Raw genomic sequence first — 19,219 nt, 5'->3', positions numbered from 1 at the left:
ATATAAGACCTCTTTGAAATGTAGACCCACCTCCCTGCCTCTCCCGCTCTCCCTGCCCCCCTACCCCCAAGCTCCTGAATAATTTTCTTAGGAATCATTTTAAGAACCATGCTAATGATGACTTAAATTTCTAGTTCTATATCTAAGACTGATTATTTCTGGTAGCAGTATATCTCTACTGTCGTTCTATATGGAAAGATGGCCTTATTCTAGGAAAATAGCCTCTATGGACCTTTGAAATTTCATCTTTCATTTTATCACTTCACTGCTTTTTGAGATAGAATACTGAAAGCATTCAGATCAAAATATCATATGGCCATGTAGTCTCATTCAACTTTCATTAAAATACCTATGGCAGCATAGAAGACAAAGACCTGGAAAATGTGGAAATTTACAGTGATGATTAAAAGGAACATTGATGGAGGACAAATGTCAGAGTCTTGGAGGAATCCCTCATTACATAAAAGGCAAATGCAGTAGATTTAAGGAATGCCTTATAGCACACTTAGGTTTCAGCTCATGCAAGAATGACAACTGAAAGATGTAAGGAGACAATGTACTCTTTACTGCCTTAGACAGAGACCTAGGGATTGTACCCACCAGAAAATAGCATAGTTGCAGGTATTGACCCATTAAGTGGCCAAAGTACTCTTTTCCCATTACTTCCCAAACTCACTACCTCATTTTTATGCACGCATAAGAGAAAGTAATCCCGGACAACAATGAGAAGGAATGAGAAAGATGCTGTTGATTAGAAATTATCTATGTTTTGATAGATACAGTGTCTTACTTTAGTTTGAGGTCCTCCAGAAGCCAACATTGGACAATAACACAAATTGTTTACTTTGGAAATGATCAAAGGAAAGTGTGGTAGGAGAGTTAGTGATGCAGGGAGGAGAGGGAAGTAAATGAAAACTCTTGTCAGGCAAGTTAGCCCTGTGTGTGACTAGAGTCATCCCACCGAAAGAGATGAAGGAGCCGGGATATCTATGCACATGTTCCGTTAGTATTCCTGCCTGGAGAATTCCGTGGATGAGGAGCCATAGTCCATGGGGTTGCAAAGAGTGAGCATGACTGAGGGACTAACATTTTCACTTTCCCTTTAGTTATTAGTTCAAGGTGACTCCTGAGGGCCTGGTGTCACCTCCCTGGTACATCTGGGTGCTATGCGCAGGAGTGGAGTTGCTCTGTAGGCCAGAGGAAACCCCTAGGCAAAGAAACCTAGGTGCTGACAGGGAGACAGTTGATGTGCTCTGAAGTGCTCAGGATGAGAGGGGCTGGCCAGGCCACCAGTAGCATCTACTACAATCCAAACTCTGCCCCTCTCAAACCCTGTGCCCTGTGTTAGGTTACTCTATTCTGTCGTTGTTTCTCCAAGGTCATGAAGAAAAAGCAAGAGAGCCTACAGCAGGAAGATTGGTGGGCCAAGGTCTCACTGTCTGCTCCCATAATTTGTCCCAAGATGTTCATTCATCATCTCCCTTCTCTTCCACCCTTTGTGGAGGCCCTCCTCAGCCAGCACTTCTGTGGGTTAGGTAGCTTGCCTGGTGGAGCAAGCCAGTTCTTTACGGGTTACACTCACACGTCCAAGTCCAAGGTTATGATGGGTTTCTTCTGTGCAACCCTTGTGGTCTGGTGGGTTTACTAATACCTGACTCGTACAAGGCGGTGCTGGTTGCATGGTCCCTTGACGCCCCATGTTCAGGCCCTCAGCCATCCCATGGGCCCAGAGGCACTCAGGAGCTGCTTTCTGCCAGTGGAGAGCCGTCTGCTTCAGATGCCAGGGGCGTGGCCCCAACCTCGAAGGGAGGGTTCTGCGTTGTGATTCTCCTGTTGAGGCTCGTCAAAGACTATACAGGATTGAGCGCCATAGGATCCTCTGGTCATCGATCCTAAGCGCTAGGGTTGCTTGTACCACACCTGGGCCAGCTGCAGCACTCTCTCCTGCTCCAGGCCCACGGAATCCATTTGCTTGGGATGTTATAAGCAAATACCACAGACTGGGTGGCTTAAACAACAGAAGTTTACTGTCTCGTAGTTCTGGAGACAATAGGTCTAGGTCAGGGTGTTGGCAGGGTTGGTTTCTTTTCAGGTCTCTCTGCTAGGATTGCTGATGACCGCCTCCTTGCTGTGTCCTCAAATAGCCTTTTTGCTGTGTGTGTGCCCCTGGTGTCTGTTAGTATGCCCAGATTGCTTCTTCTTATAAAGACATCAGTCAGGACCCACCCTGGTTATCTCATTCTAACTCAGTCATCTCTTTAAAGGCCCTGTCTCCAAATACAGTTGCATTCTGAGGTCCTGGGAGTTAGGACTTCAGTATATCAATATGGGAGGACACAATGCAGTCTTTAGCATGCGATCAAAACTGATGGCCTTCTGAGACACTAACAAAGTTGGAGGAGTATTAAAGTGTGATGGATGCAAACTTTTCAAAATTGGAAAAGTTCTACTGAGTAGAGTTCCGCTTGTGTAGCGATCAGAGGTAAAATACACTGATTGGCTTCTCCTTGGAGTGACCCAGCAGGTCCCAGACCACTGGACCCTTGGAAACCGAACTGATCAAGGCAAAGAAGTTCATACCATCTCTCTAATCCACATGGGCATGACCCTTGCATTCAGAGCACTCAGCATTTCCGCTCCCCAGGCACGATTAAATGATGTCATCAGTACAATGAAACACCACGACCTTGAACAGAATACTCAGATGATCAAGATCCTGTTCAACTCCATTGTGACACAGAGCAGGGAGGTTAACTTAGCCCTGAGGATATGCCAGTGAATGTATGTTTCTGTCTGTTCCAAGTGACAGCAACTGCTTTGATCCTCCTTTCTCGTGGGGGTTGAAAAGAACACATTTTCCAATTCAGTAGCCTTATACCAAGCGCCAGAGGCCATGTTGATCTGTTGTAGTAAATAAAGACACTGCATCTGGAGCAGCAGCTGTGCTTGGGGTTACTGCTTGGTTAAGTTTGTGTTAGTCTACCAGCAGCAACATGATCCGGTTGGCTTTTTCTAGGGGACAGACTAGGGCTTCCCTGGTAGCTCAGATGGCAAAGAATCTGCCTGCAATGCAGGAGACCAGATTGGATCCCTGGGTTCGGAAGATCCCCTGGAGAAGGGAATGGCTATCTACTCCAGTGTTCTTGCCTGGAGAATTCCACGGACAGAGGAGCCTGGTGAGCTGCAGTCCTTTGGGCCACAAAAAGTCATGCACGACTGAGCAACTTTCACTTCCACCTTTTTCACAGGGGACAGACTGGTGACCTAAATGGGAATGTGACAGCTACCATCCCAGCCTCCTGAAGTCTTTGAGGGTCTTGGAGGGTAGCCCTCATTTCTGCCATTTTATCTATGATTGAGCATTGCTTCTGATTGTCTTGTCAGGGGTAGATGGGGACAATTTCAAGGTTTTCACCTGCTTTTCCTGTAATATACCCATCAGGGTCCAGTCAGACAACAGATGCTACACAACTTATTTTTTAAAAAAGAGAATTTAACTTAAAGAATTAAGTGGTTTTGAAAAGCTGGAAAAGCAAAGAGAGAACATGAAGATATTCCAGAAACTGCAGGTGGTGATTATTATTCTTATGGCTGGGGGAATAGGAGAAGAAGGTGGAATCTATCACTTAGGTGCTTAAAATAGGAGCTGAAACTCAGACGTTTGAAAGGGACCACCTCATCATCAGCCTTGTGATGATGGCTCTGAGCTGAAAGGAGGGGTCCATGGGCTGTGGCCCAGAACTCTGAGGAGGCCCTGGCCAAACTGGTACTGGGGTTTCCAGGGGCCTCTATGAGACAGGTCCTGCAGGTGTTGGAAAAACCATGAACTGGACTCAACAGCTGTGATAGCAACCACCTGCCCACGCTGGGGTGAGGAATGAGATGAAGGGGATGCTGACCGGAACATGGAGCAAACTGGAAGCACAAGTCTCCTTACCCTGCGAGTATCCCATATTGGCAGAGCTGAATGCAGAGCTACCTTGTAAAGCAGAAATATGGTTTTCAGAGGTCCAGTCCCAGCATCATAGAGCAGGACATAGGAAAAGGGGTGAGGCTGAAGTTGAAAGACAGCAGCTTAGAAGCTAGTCAGAAACTTATGCCCCAAGTCAGGCCACCAATATGAGAGTCTACCACGGAATAGTCATCCAGCTTATGCATTTAAGAACTAGGGAGGACTTCCCTGGCCATCCAGTGGTTAAGAATCTGCATGGCTATGCAGGGGACACAGGTTCAATCCCTGGTCCAGGGAGATTTCGCATCCTGCAGGGCAGCTAAGCCTGTGTACGGCAGCTGCTGAGTCTGAGCTCCAAACCAAGAGGAGCCACTGCAAGAAGAAGCTTGTGCACCACAAGAGAGGGCAGCCCCTGCTCGCTGCAACTAGAGAGAAACCCGTGCGGCAGCGAAGACCCAGCACAGCCAGAGATAAATAAATAAATAAATAAAATTTAAAAAACGAACTGGGAAATGACCACAGGGAAGGTCTACAAACACACCAGAACTCTTAGGTAGACTTGACCCCTGAGCCCACTAATTGCCTGGCCTCTAGTGCCCCCTCTGGTGGTATTTTGGGTCCCTAAGTGTTAGAGTCAACCCATATCATGTACCCAGTAGGTTTTGAAAAATCATACGTATATTTCCCTTTCCCTGGTGTACAGTTACTCAGGTGAATGGCTCTGTTGCTTTGGGAAGGACTGCTGGAATCACTCCTGTGGACACTAGCTGTGGCAGTGCAGAGTTCTCCACAAGGAGACCCAGCCATTCTTTCAACGGGCTGGTTCTGGATCTTCTGAAAATTGGCTCAGGTCTGGAAACTAGTGAATGGTCATGACTTTCCACAGGTGTAGCTGAGAAGCAGTACGCTTGTTGTCTGGCCATCTGTATTGTCCTCAGGAACACCATGGCAGCCCCAGATGACACTGTGACCTTGTCTCCATGAAGCCCACTGTCTCCTCTGGTGGCTAAGTCCTACTGCCTGACCTCTGATCTTCTGGAATCTCATCATCCCCGCTGACACTAGGAAGTCCAGTGGGGGCTTTCCTCTTTAGGCTAGCATTGGCAGTATGAGATGCTAGAGGTACTGCTGAGCCCTTTCAAACTATGTCATATCTCAGGTCATGACCAGAGAATATATTAATGGATGACATTGTATTTTATCACCGCCCTGCTCCTCATGATGCCCGGATTCAATTCTTGATTCTTCTGGTTATTTGTAGTATGTCTTTGGGCAAGTTACTCAGTAAATCAGTTTCTTTCCTTGTAAAATGGGAATAAAAGTACTTACCTTTGGGCCATTAGTTGGATTCAGTGGGTTAACATGTAAATTGCTTAGAATGGTGCTTTATATATCATTAGCCTTTACAGAATAATAACCATTATTAAAGTAAAAAAACTGATAAGAATGCTAACCATTTTTGTTCAACATCATTCTGGAAAAGATAAAAATTAGACATAAAAAACTAAGTGGGGTCAAATATTGGGGAAGGATAGATAAAATTATTATTATTTATGGATTATAAAATTGACTACCTGGAAAAATCAAAGAGTACTAATGAAAAAATCTTTAGAATTAATGAGAGAATACAGTAAAATCAGTATTTTTTTTTTTACATTCAAAATAACCATCCAAAATATAAAATAATTAGGGGGTAAATCCTTATAAAGGTCACAGTGCTTATATAAAGGAAACTGTGAAACTTTAAAAGCAACTAGACAAGGGCTTCCTTGGTGGCTCAGTGGCAAAGAGTCCACCTGCCAATGCAGGAGACATGGGTTTGATCCCTGGTCTGGGAAGATCCCAAATACCAAACAGCAATTAAGCCCACAACTGTTGAGCCTATGCTCTAGAGCCTGGGAATCACAGCCGTTGTGCCCTTGACCCTAGAGCCTGTGCTCCACAATGAGAGAAGCCACGGCCAAGAGAAGCCCATGAACCACAATTAGAGACAAAACTCTGAGCAGCATCGAAGACCAAGCAAGACAATGTATAAAATAGATAACCAACAAGGGCCTACTGTATGGAACAGGAAACTGTACTCAATGTTTTGTAATAACCTCTAAGGGATATATATGCACACACACATATATAACTGAATCATTTTGCTATACATCAGAAACTAACATAACATTGTAAGTCAACTATACTTTGGAAAAAAAAATGAAAGCAGCTAGACAAATGGGGGACTGTGTTTCTGGATGATAAATCTCACTATTGTAGAGATATGAATTCCCCCGAAATTAATTATAAATTATTTACACAATCCTTGCCTGGTGGCTCAGAAGGTAATGCAGGAGACCTGGGTTCAATCCCTGAGTCAAGAAGATCCCCTGGAGAAGGAATTGGCAACCCACTCCAGTATTCTTGCCTGGAGAATTCCACGGACAGAGGAGCCTGGTAGGCTACAGTCCATGAGATCGCAAAGAGTTGGACACGACTGAGTGACTAACACTTTCACTTTCAATAAAATTCCAAACATTATTTTTTAACTTAAGAATGAGTCTTTAGTTTATCTAGGAGAATAAACAGTGAGAACAGTAATAACACGTGTTAAAATAAGAATAGTGGTGTATCTACCACTGCCAGATGTCAAAACACATTTATAAAGTCAAATAATTCAAATATTTTAACTTTTAGATAAATAAACAAAAAGAAAAAAATAGAAAATCTTTAAAAACCGAGAAATAGATGTTGTTGTGGTTGTTCAGTTGCTAAGTCATGTCCGACTCTTGGAGATCCCATGAAATGTAGTACACCAAGATTTCTGCCCTTCACTATCTCCAGGAGTTTGCTCAAACTCATGTCCATTGAGTCAGTGATGCCATCCAACCATCTTATTCTCTGTCACTCCCTTCTCCTCTTGCCTTCAGTCTTTCCCAACTTCAGGGTCTTTTCCTGTGAGTTGACTCTTTGCATCAAGTGGCCAAAGTACTGGAACTTCAGCTTCAACATCAGTCCTCCCAATGAATATTCAGGGTTGATTTCCTTTAGGATTGACTGGTTTGATCTCCTTGCAGTCTTATATAGAAGTAACGTGTAACAAAACTTCCATTTGAAATTAGATAAGAAAAGGTAGCTATAGCCATAGATGAATTTTTAGCAGCTGTCTAATCACCTGGGAAACAATTAAGTTCCCTAACTCATTATTTACCCTGAAATAAATTCTTAAAATTTTTTTTTTATCAAAGTATAGTTGATTTGTGTTATTGTGTTTGTTCCATAATAATGTTTGACAGATAAAAAAAATTAAGCATAGAAATGAAGCCAAAAGAAAAATAAAGCTAGATAAATATTACATAATTTGGGGATAGAGAAGGGCAAGGACTATTAAGGTAGAAAAGAAAGGACAGATAAGAATAATAGATTTAAAAACACAAAATTAGAAACTTTCGGTGTTATAAAACATAACAAAACAGAAAGGAAATATATTTATAAAATAAATGATAGGCAAAACACTGATTTTATTTTAATAAGAAGAGCTCTTACAAATTTATGGGAAAGTTATTAACAGTTCAGTATAAAAATGGCAAATAGCCTGGATGGATGAGTCACAAAAGGAAAAATTATTAACAGTATATATAAGTATATGCATGTGTTTAAGAATCAAAATGGGCTTCCATGGTGGCTCAGATGGTAAAGAATCTGCCTGCAATTCGGGAGACATCAGTTCGATCCCTGGGCTGGGAAGATCCCCTGGAGAAGGGAATGGCTACCCACTCCAGTATTCTTGCCTGGAAAATTCTATGGACAGAGGAACCTGTCAGGCTATAGTCCATGGGGTCACAGAGTTGGACATGACTGAGGGACTTTGAGAGAGAGAGAGAAGAATCAAAATATAGAAGTGAAAACAAAGAAACAGTATTACCATTTTTCTTTTTGGTATCACATCAGCAAAACTATCATTTAAAAGTGATAATATCCAGTGATGGTGAGGGTGTTGGCCGAACAGACACTTTCATACCTAGTTCCCTGTAGAGTTTTTATAAAGGTGAAACCACCTAATATACATATACAGTGGATTTATAAGTTGTGGAACACCTTTTGCTAAGATACTATATAGCCATTAAAAATCAAATTTGCCATCTCAGAAGAATGTTTACAAAAACTTGCTAAGTGACAAAAGTAATGTATAAAATAAATGTGTAGTATGTCATTAGTTTTGTAAAAAATATGCACATATTTGTATGTATATGCAAAGAAAAAAGACTAGGAAGATGTGACAACAGTTACCTCTTGGGTATGGGAGAGCGAGTAGTTTTTTCCTTCATACTTTTTATATTTTCCAAATTTTCTGCATTGAACAAATATTAGCTCTATAATTAGAAAAGGAAAAAAATGAGGGAAAAAAATGAAGGAAATCTAAGGGCTCCGTGACTCGGTTGACCTCTGCTCTCAGGTTCCAGGCCGAAGTTTACATGGAAGTTCTAGAAAAAGCAGAGAAAATAGCAAGTATGTAGTGTAGCCCAATATAGTGGCAATGTCTTATACCATAACAAAGAAGAGCGTGAAGACCCCTGAGATTTTCTGCCACTCTTTTGAAAAGTGATTTTTCTATATAACATCTTCTTACTATTAAGAAATTCATTTTGCTATCAATCGGATGACTAGTTGTCCACCAAAGTTAATGCTGGGCGCTTCCCAGGTGGTGCAGTGGGAAGAGATTCTGCCTATCAATGCAGGAGAAACAGGATGCCAATTCAATCCCCGGATTGGGAAGATCCCCAGGAGGAGGAAATGGCAACTCACTCCAGTATTCTTGCCTGGAGAATTCCATGGACAAACGAGCCTGGCAGGCTATAGTCCATAAGGTCACAAAGAGTCAGACACAACTGAGCATGCACACACGCGGGCAAAATTAATATTAATGCATATTTTTATCTTCTGTAGCTTGCTGGGGAAAAAATGAGAACAGCCATTCTGTACCTTCCTCCCCCTAATTCATTCTAGTGCAAAGTAAACCCCAAGAAATAGGATTTAAAGGCCTCCTGTTCTTCATTCCATTTGAGTTCCTTCTCCAATTCCTTCTTCAGTTTTGATGGTAAGCCAAGGGTACTCATACTTTCTCACCAAATGAAGACACGCTTCTTACCATGAGCTGGCTTTGGCAGTTGGAGCTATTTCATCAGTAGTCTGAGTCTCTGGAAAACAATTTAAGTTGGCTGCAATATTTCATCAGAAATGTTCAATATCAGTGACTGATGGGCCTCACAGTGGATGGTGTATCCATAATTCATAACACCATCTATATTCGACAGAGACCATGCTCTAGTCTCAGTATCTTTATTAAGAGGGAAGAGGAATAAGCATGCTTAAAACAAGTACAGCTGAAGCCATTGTTAAAGGTGGTTTCATTTTTCCAGGGGATGGAAAAGACTAAATCAGTGACAACAGTAGCTAGATCTTTCTCCTACAATGCAAAGAACAATGCATGGCTCCTACTGATCAATTTATTTCACTTGATGGAGTAAACCAGGATGACTAATATTGTTTTAATCTATGCATCTGGTGAGACCCAAGATATTGATATGTAAAAGCACTTAAACACATTGTTTTGGCCCAGAGCTGTCAAGAGCTATTTTGAATTAGAAAGAGCTGGAAATATGCACTTCGGAAGCGATCTGCCCAACAACCTCGCACTGTAAATAGTATTTTTTTTTTTTTTGAAACAGTAACAGACTTTATTTTCTTGGGCTCCAAAATCACTGCAGATGGTGACTGCAGCCATGAAATTAAAAGACGCTTGCTCCTTGGAAGAAAAGCTATGAGAAACCTAGACAGCATATTAAAAAGCAGAGACATCACTTTGCCGACAAAGGTCCATCTAGTCAAAGCTATGGTTTTTCCAGTGGTCATGTATGGATGTGAGAGTTGGACAATAAAGAAGGCTGAATGCCGAAGAATTGATATGTAAATAGTCTTGAGTGACCCTGGCTTGTAACTCAGATTGGCCCAAGGCCTAAGCTCCTCCCAGAGGACTAAGACCCAGGGGAATAGGCGGAAAAGAAATAAGGCATTTGTCTTGCTGATTCTCTGGTCATTATCACATTCTTAAGAAAAGCCTATTGGCTGTCAATAAGCAGTTCATCTCTTCCTTCCCTCCCTGCCTCCCTCCCTCCCTCCTTCCCTTCCTAAAACACAAAACACAAAAATAAGTAAAACAAGGCTTTCTTGGTTACTTTCTGGCATTGGTTACTAAGTACTGGAGATATACAGCCTACTCATTGGTAACTTTAAATTCATGTTTCAGGAATCTCTGAATGGCTTGTGGGTAAAATGATGCTATGAGGAGACTAATAATGACCATATATTTCTCACAGTTTTACTGTCTGCTCTCACTATTTTATTGAACCTCATTGTCCTCTGCTGAAGGTGTTATGACTCCTATATTATGGGTAAGGGAAGTGCAGCTCTGAGAAGGGCCATGGTTAGTGATCTGACCCAATCATGCCCTCCTGCAAGATCACTGAAGAGTGGTCTATTGATGATAAGCAGCTTGCTGCTGCTGCTGCTGCTAAGTCGCTTCAGTTGTGTCCGACTCTGTGCGACCCCATAGACGGCAGCCCACCAGGCTCCACCGTCCCTGGGATTCTCCAGGCAAGAACACTGGAGGAGATTGCCATTTCCTTCTCCAAGGCATGAAAGTGAAAAGTGAAAGTGAAGTCGCTCAGTCGTGTCCGACTCTTCATGACCCAGTGGACTGCAGCCTCCCAGGCTCCTCCGTCCATGGGATTCTCCAGGCAAGAGTACTGGAGTGGGGTGCCATTGCCTTCTCTGTAAGCAGCTTGAGATCTCCCTCAACTTACATAGCTGGTCTTCTTCACTATGGGCTTCGCTGGTTGCTCAGTCAGTAAAAAGCCTGCCCACAATGCAGGAGACCTAGGTTTGATCCCTGGGTCGGGAAGATTCCCTGGAGAAGGAAATGGCAACCCACTCCAGTGTTCTTAACTGGAGAATTCCATAGACAGAGGAGCCTGGTGGGGTCACAAAGAGTTGGACAGAACTGAGTGACTAACTTTTTTTCTTTCTCCTTTGCTGTATGTAACGTACTTTCTGAAGAGTTTACTGAGAAACGGTGCTATGTTCCTCTAGACGGTTGCCGTTTTCAAACTTGGACAGAACTCCTTCATGGGAAATGAGGAAACTAAGACCGAGAGAGGCTATGTGACTTGCCGGGGTCGCACACTTGCCGATGGCAGTGCTGGGCTCACAGCCAGGCCCTGGGACTGCAGGCTGTGTGCTCTCCCCCACCGCGCTGGGCCACGGGTCCCGGAGCCCGTCACCAAGCCTTCTCCTCGGCCGAGCAGTTTCCAAGCTGGTTTGAGACCCGGGCCAAGGTTGGCTTTCTCCCTTTCCTCTCCCAGCCCCCTCTTTCCTCCACCTGTCCTCCTGTTTCACTCCTCTTTGTTTTCTGGTTCTTCCCAGCTCCTTGAGACAGCCTTGTTGGTCCCATACCCCCACTGGCCCAGGTCTCAATTCTGGTTAGGGGCTTCCAGGTCTACAGTACTATTGACCAGTGGTTCCTAAACCTGGTTGATCATCAAATTTACTGGAGGAACTACCTGCCCCCCCCAACCCCCCCCAAAAAAAAGCAAATTCCTAGGCTAATAACTCAGGATGCATTAGTACTTCTTCGGAGAATGCTGATATCACTCAGTTTGAGAACCGTATCATAGTATGCAATGGTCATAGTCCTGATTGTGATGGGATTGAAAGAGTTAAAACCTGGCTGAATTTAGTTCATCTGGTTCCCTAAGGTAAATATTGACCTATAGCACTGGTCTCTTGGGGCTTCCCTCATAGCCCAGTCAGTAAAGAATCTGCCTGCAATGCAGGAGACCCGGGTTTGATTCCTGGGTTGGGAAGATTCACTGGAGAAGGAAATGGCAACCCACTCCAGTATTCTTGTCTAGAGAATCCCATGAACAGAGGAGCCTGGCGGGCTACAGTCCACGGGGTCTCGAGAGTTGGACATGACTTAGCGACTGATCCACCACCACCACAGGTCTCTTGGCTTAGAGAATAGCTATGTTTCTGCTACCATGTGCTCAAAGGGCCTACTTTCAAACCCACTTCCTGCTGGAAATGAATATCTTCTTAGTTCTTCCATGATATGCTACCTCTATGAAGGGAACTGGCACTGGTAATAGTATTTAGGGAATAGCTACTGCAAATGGGACGGAGCTGTTAGAAATCATGTTTATTTAGCTAGTCTTCTAGAGGCTTCTATAGAAAAAGATAATTAAAAAATTTAAGCAATTAAGAAAAGTCATTAAAGATAATTTCCCCCTTTGAAAATCTCAAACTGTAGTCAACTTAAAAAAAAAATTGAAATATAATTGATGTACAATGTTGTGTTCCCCTGTACAGCAAAGTGATTCAGTTATACATATATATGCATTCTTTTTATCAATATTCTTTTTCCATCATGGTTTGTCATAAGTTATTGAATATTCTATGCTATTCTGTGCTACACAGTGGAACTTTGTTGTTTATCCATTCTAAATATAAAAGCTTAGGTCTGCTGACCCCAACCTCTCCCCGTATCCCTCCCCTCCCCCCTCCCCCCGGCAACCGTAGGTCTGTTCTCTGTGTCTGAGAGTCTGTTTCTGTTTCTTAGATAGGTTCATTTGTGTCGTACTTTAGATTCCACATATAAGTGATATCACGGTGTTTGTCTTTCTGGCTTACTTCACTTAGTGTGATAATCTCTAGTTGCATCCATGTTGCTGCAAATAGCATTATTTTGTTCTTTCTTAAATGGCTGAGTAGCATCCCATTGTATATATATACTGTATCTTCTTTATCCATTCATCTGTTGATGGACATTTATTAATAGGTTGCTTCCATGTCTTCGCTACTGTGAATAGTGCTGCTATGAACATAGGGGTGTATGTATTTTTTTTTTTTTTTTTTTGCATGAAGATTTATGCCTAGAAGTGGGATTTCTGGATCGTATGGTAATTCTATTTTTAGTTTTCTGAGAAACCTTCATACTGTTCTCCATAGTGGCTGCATCAACTTACATTCTGACAACAGGGTAGCAGGGTTCCCTTTTCTCCACACCATCTCCAGCATTCATTATTTGTAGAGTTTTTAATGATGGCCATTCTGTCCAGTGTGAGGTGATACCTCATTGTAGTTTTGATTTGCATTTCTCTAATAATTAGTGATGTTGAGCATCTTTTCCTGTGCTTATTGGCCTAGATGTCTCTAAAGACATTCAGAAATTCATCTTGTTTTAAAATAACACATCTGTCCTCAAAGCCAGGCTTGCTGCTGCTTCTGATAAAGTTAATTCTGCTGATTCCTGGAAGAATCTGTTCAAAGGCAAATGGTTTCTCTGAGGTTCCTTTAAGTCTTCGTTACTCAGAGCTTGGATGCTGCATTAAATGTTTTTAACTTTGGTCAGTCTGGGCCATGGTTGCAGACCATGAGGAATAGAAACTGCTTAGTCATAAGTCAAGAGTGTCACTGACACTTTCTGAATCTTGGAAGAGGATTAGTAGGGTGGTGGTGGTGGTATAAATGTCACATTAAATCTTCCATTTTGACTGTGACAGTTAACAATGCAAGTGCAATGATCTGAATATGTAACGAAGCTGGAGATTATCTGCCAAAGGGCAGGTCCCTTCCTAATTACTGATGGAAAAATCATTGCTTTCTGTAGTTAGAAATCCACCCCTCTGCCAATACACAGACACACACGAGTCAACAATATTCAACCAGGTTAAAAAAAAAAGAAGCATCTGTTCTGCTTTCCCTTAAGACACAATAAGGGAAGGATGGGCTTGCATTGCAGTAGGAGGCATGAAAATAAAACTTTATGAAGAATGTCCTCATAGGAGGGGTTGGGAAGCACCAAAGGATACGTGAGGAGAGTTTGTAGCATCCAGTTGATTTAAAAAATGAGAAAAAAAGAATGTGCATCTTGTAGACATTCAAAATACTTGCTAAATTGTATTCAAAGAAAGATGGCATGGATTTGAAGGGGATTTGAAGACTACTCCTCCCCCAAATATGCCACTTTGGCATGATTATTTTGAACTGGAGGCAAATGAGAATCAACAGATGTGGAAAGAAACCTTCTCAGATCTTCCCTTATCTGACTACACACAGAAATTCCAGAGAAATGAGGACTGCCGTAAATCCTCTCTCCTGAAGTAGTTTTACAGCCATACCCAGGAAGAAGACAGAAAGACGACACTGAGGCTGGTCTGCAAACAAGCATTATTAAAATAACCTTTCTCTTCAAGTTTCTCCTGGGTATTTCCTAGTTAGTCACTTTCCAACAACTTGCCACACTAGCCCAAACCCGTTTTTCCTTTGTCTTGTCGTGTCTGCACAATTTATCATTCTTTGTTAAAAAGGTGTGTCAGCTCTTGGGCCCATCTGTTTTTTGGGGTCATTTTTCTATGAAGTCTTCCATGTGCATAGTAATAATACAACTTTCTCCTGTTAATCTGTCTTTTGTCAATCTAACATTCAGGCCCCCAGGCACTAAACCTAGAGCATAGAGAAAAAAGGTGTTCTTTCCCTTCTCCTATGGATTCATGTGAAAAGAACAATCATAACAGTAAGAATACTGTATAAGAATTTTTGTAGTCACAAGGACCCTCTGGGACAGTAATGATACCTGTGTTTAAATCCCACCTTTGCCATTTATTTGCATGAGTTATTTAATTCCTCTAAACCTTTATTTATATTTGTATGAACTGGTAATAAAATTAATACCTCATAGAGTTGTTATAGGGCTTCTCTGATGGTTCAGCGATAAAGAACCTGCCTGCAATGCAGGAGTTGCAGGAGATGCAGTTTCAATCCTTGGGTTGGGAAGATCCCCTGGAGGAGTGCATGGCAACCCACTCCAGTATTCTTGCTTGGAGAATCCCCACGGACAGAGGAGCCTGGCAGGCTACAGTCCATAGGGTCACAAAGAGTCGGATACAACTGAAGCAACTTAGCATGCATGCAATCAGGGTAGTTATGCTCATATGCATAACTTAATATATTATATTATATGCACTTAATATAGTATGAGGCACTTTTATTTTTTTATTTTTTCATTTATTTTTATTAGTTGGAGGCTAATTACTTTACAATATTGTAGTGGTTTTTGCCATACATTGACATGAATCAGCCATGGATTTACATGTGTTCCCCATCCTGAACCCCCCTCCCACCTCCCTCCCCATCCCATCCCTCTGAGTATTCCCAGTGCACCAGCCCTGAGCACTTGTCTCATGCATCCAACCTGGGCTGGTGATCTGTTTCACCCTTGATAGTATACTTGTTTCAATGCTATTCTCTCAGATCATCCCACCCTCGCCTTCTCCCACAGAGTCCCAAAGTCTGTTCTGTACATCTGTGTCTCTTTTTCTGTTTTGCATATAGGGTTATCGTTACCATCTTTTTAAATTCCATATATATGCGTTAGTATACTGTATTGGTCTTTATCTTTCTGGCTTACTTCGCTCTGTCTAATGGGCTCCAGTTTCATCCATCTCATTAGAACTGATTCAAATGAATTCTTTTTAATGGCTGAGTAATATTCCATTGTGTATATGTACCATAGCTTCCTTATCCATTCGTCTGCTGATGGGCATCTAGGTTGCTTCCATGTCCTGGCTATTATAAACAGTGCTGCGATGAACACTGGGGTGCACGTGTCTCTTTCAGATCTGGTTTCCTCGGTGTGTATGCCCAGAAGTGGGATTGCTGGGTCATACGGCAGTTCTATTTCCAGTTTTTTAAGGAATCTCCACACTGTTCTCCACAGTGGCTGTACTAGTTTGCATTCCCATCAACAGTGTAAGAGGGTTCCCTTTTCTCCACACCCTCTCCAGCATTTATTGCTTGTAGACTTTTGGATAGCAGCCATCCTGACTGGCGTGTAATGGTACCTCATTGTGGTTTTGATTTGCATTTCTCTGATAATGAGTGATGTTGAGCATCTTTTCATGTGTCTGTTAGCCATCTGTATGTCTTCTTTGGAGAGTATGAGGCACTTTTATATGTATATTCACATCTATATATTTTTTCCACATCTTACGGAAAAACCCAAACAAACTTTTTGGCCAACCCCTACATATATATAATATATTAGGCTTCCCAGGTGGCACTAGTGGTAAAGAACCTGCCTGCCAATGCAGGAGACATAAGAGACACAGGTTTGATCCCTGGATTGTGAAGATCCCCTAGAAGAGGGCGTGGCAAGCCGCTACTCAAGTATTCTTGCCTGGAGAATCCCATGGACAGAGAAGCTTGGTGAGCTATAGTCCATAGGGTCACAAAGACTGAAGTGACTTAGCACACACACATGCATATATATATTTTAACCTGTTCTTCATAGTTTGGGGTATGGGTTAGATACTTAAATGGCTTGCATGCATCTCTGTTTAAAGACAGCAAGTATAAATTAACAAACATTTTGAGATTTGTTTGAACCCTATGAGTCCAGTCTTGTGTAGCCTCTTCAATAATATTGTTTTATACAGAGGCAACGGTTTTCTAGATTGTTCAGAAGGGGACTGAGATAGGTGACACTTATATACAGCTCCCTAATCAGATTAGATCACTTGACATTTTCGAATGAGCAATAAGTTGATAAATGAGGAGGGCTGGTCACTGTCACAGTTATTAATGAGATAACCTACCGTCTTGATGATAATGAATTCTGATGAAGGAAAAGAAATAACTTCTGGGCAAAACCTGCCAATGTGCATTCCCTGTCTGGTTATTGCCTCTACATTTTCCTGGGCTCATGTCAAAGAGGAGACTCAGGACTTAAAAACCAGGATGAATGTCACGCAAAGATGGGGCCTGGGGTTGCAGTATTTGAGTGTGTGGCTTAGGGCAGAACACATCAGTGTCATGGAGCTCACTGCCGGGCTGCTTTTATGGCCCTCCAGAAACAGCAACGCAAGCATGTGGGTGCCCTTGCCAGGTTTTAGTAGGAAAATTCTGCCATTAAAAGCGCCACCTCTCACGGTTTTTTTTACATGAAACTTCATGTGATTGGAAAAGGCAGTAAGATTTTTCTGCCCATGAAACATCTCTGAACATGACTAACCATGTGACTTAGGAGGTAGTCCTAGCAAATGAATAAGCTTCTCTGTTGCTAGAGACAGAGAAGCCACTAGAATAATCCAACATACATCACAGTCAGCTGGAAGGTTACCCTAGGGTCAATAGTGTCAGTCTCCTGCCTCTAGGCAAGTCTGCTTTCAGACTAGGCCAAGTATACAAAATTCAATTCTATTTCTCAGCTGCCTTTCGTGATAGCCAAGTAAAAGCAGGTGCTTAGTTCGGATTTGCTAAGACATAGAACTGTAGTTGCTACTTATCTGTATTTTATAATTTCTGAGCTTTACTCTATTGGAGAAGTGCAGCCTGGGAAAATGCAGAGAAAATAGTGTCTGCAAAAAAAAAAAAAAAAAAAATACCAGTCCAAAAAATAAATGAGTTCCTTAAGAACTACAGCTTAAAAATCTCACAGTATTTGGAGGTTTGTGGTATCATCTTATTTCTTACCTCCACCCATGTGACCCAGCTGAATAGGCCTTCTCTCTACCTTCTGCCAACCTGCCCACTGCCAGGAATTTTCTATTTAATTCTGGGAAACTGGTCTAAGAAAAGGATGAGTCTTTAAGCCAATTATATGCTGAAATGTTCTGGGTAGGAGTGTGTGAGAAGTGGATCTATAGCTTGAGGGAAAGATGGAAAAACAAAGGCAGGCTCTTCTTTACCCCCAAGCCACTGGTCCAGGAACATTATGAACCTGGTAACTAGATATGCTTTTAGAAGACAGCCCTCCAATTTTAGAAATGGATTTTCTAGCTGCTTTAAAATGAGTATAGCTGTGTACCAAGTAAATCAATGAAAAATACTTTGTGTGCCAATTTGTGCCAAAGATACATAGCTCCCTTAACAATGTTCAAGGGCAAGGAAAGAATCAACTTTCCGTATCCAGTGAAACCAGGATCATCTTTTAGGTACTTGTACCTTGTTTGGAGATAGCAGAGGACAGAGGAACGCGGCATGCCACAGACCATGGGGGTCGCAAAGAGTCGGACACAACTTAGTGACTGAACAACAGCAAATCTTGTTTGGGCTGTGGATCTTGGCATGACTGTTATCTTCTTGCTTCCTTCAGTGATACCTGGCCTCTAAATATAGGGGAACCCCCATCCAACACAGTAGTCTTAGTTCATCTCCTAACCTCTGCTCCCAAACACACTCCTGTCTGTAATAGTAGCTCACTAGGGCACTGGGCAGTTCCAAACAAACATCTCCTTCTGCTTCATTGACTACACTAAAGCCTTTAACTGTGTGGATCATAACAAACTGTAGAAAATTCTTAAAGAGATGGGAGTACCAGACTTTACCTGTCTCCTGAGAAACCTGTATTTTGGTCAAGAAGCAACATTTAGAACCCAACTAGTTCAAAATTGGGAAAGGAGTATGTCAAGGCTGTGTATTGTCATCCTGCTTATTTAACTTCAATGCAGAGTACATAATGTGAAATGCTGGGCTGGATGACTCACAAACTAGAATCAAGATTGCCAGGAGAAATATCAATAATCTCAGATATGCAGATAATACCGCCTTTATGCCAGAAAGCAAAGAGGAACTGAACAGCCTCTTGATGAAGGTGAAAGAGGAGAGTGAAAAAACTGGCTTAAAACCCAACATTCAGAAAGCTAAGATAATGGCATCTGGTCCCATCACTTCATGGCAAATAGGTGGGGAAACAATGGAAACAGTGACAGATTTTATTTTCTTGAGCTCCAAAATCAAGAACTCAAGACAGTGACCTCAGTCATGAAATTAAAAAACGCTTGCTCCTTGGAAGGAAAGCAATGACAAACCTAGAGAGCATATTAAAAAGCAGAGACATCATTTTGCTGACAAAGGTCTGTTTAGTCAAAGATATGGTTTTTCCAGAAGTCATGTACAGATGTGAGAGTTGGACCAGAAAGAAGGCTGAGCACCAAAGAATTGATGCTTTCGAACTGGTGCTGGAGAAGACTCCTGAGAGTCCCTTGGACAGCAAGGAGATCAAACTAGTCAATCCTAAAGGAAATCAACCCTTAATATTTGTTGGAAAGACTGATGCTGAAGCTGAAGCTCCAATATTTTGGCTACCTGATGTGAAGAGCCGGCTCATTGGAAAAGACCCTGATGCTGGGAAAGATGGACGGCAAAAGGAGAAGAGATGGCAGAGAA

This window comes from Cervus elaphus, chromosome 25 (assembly GCF_910594005.1).
Source record: "Cervus elaphus chromosome 25, mCerEla1.1, whole genome shotgun sequence".
NCBI lineage: Eukaryota > Metazoa > Chordata > Mammalia > Artiodactyla > Cervidae > Cervus > Cervus elaphus.
This window is presented reverse-complemented; position numbering follows the sequence as displayed.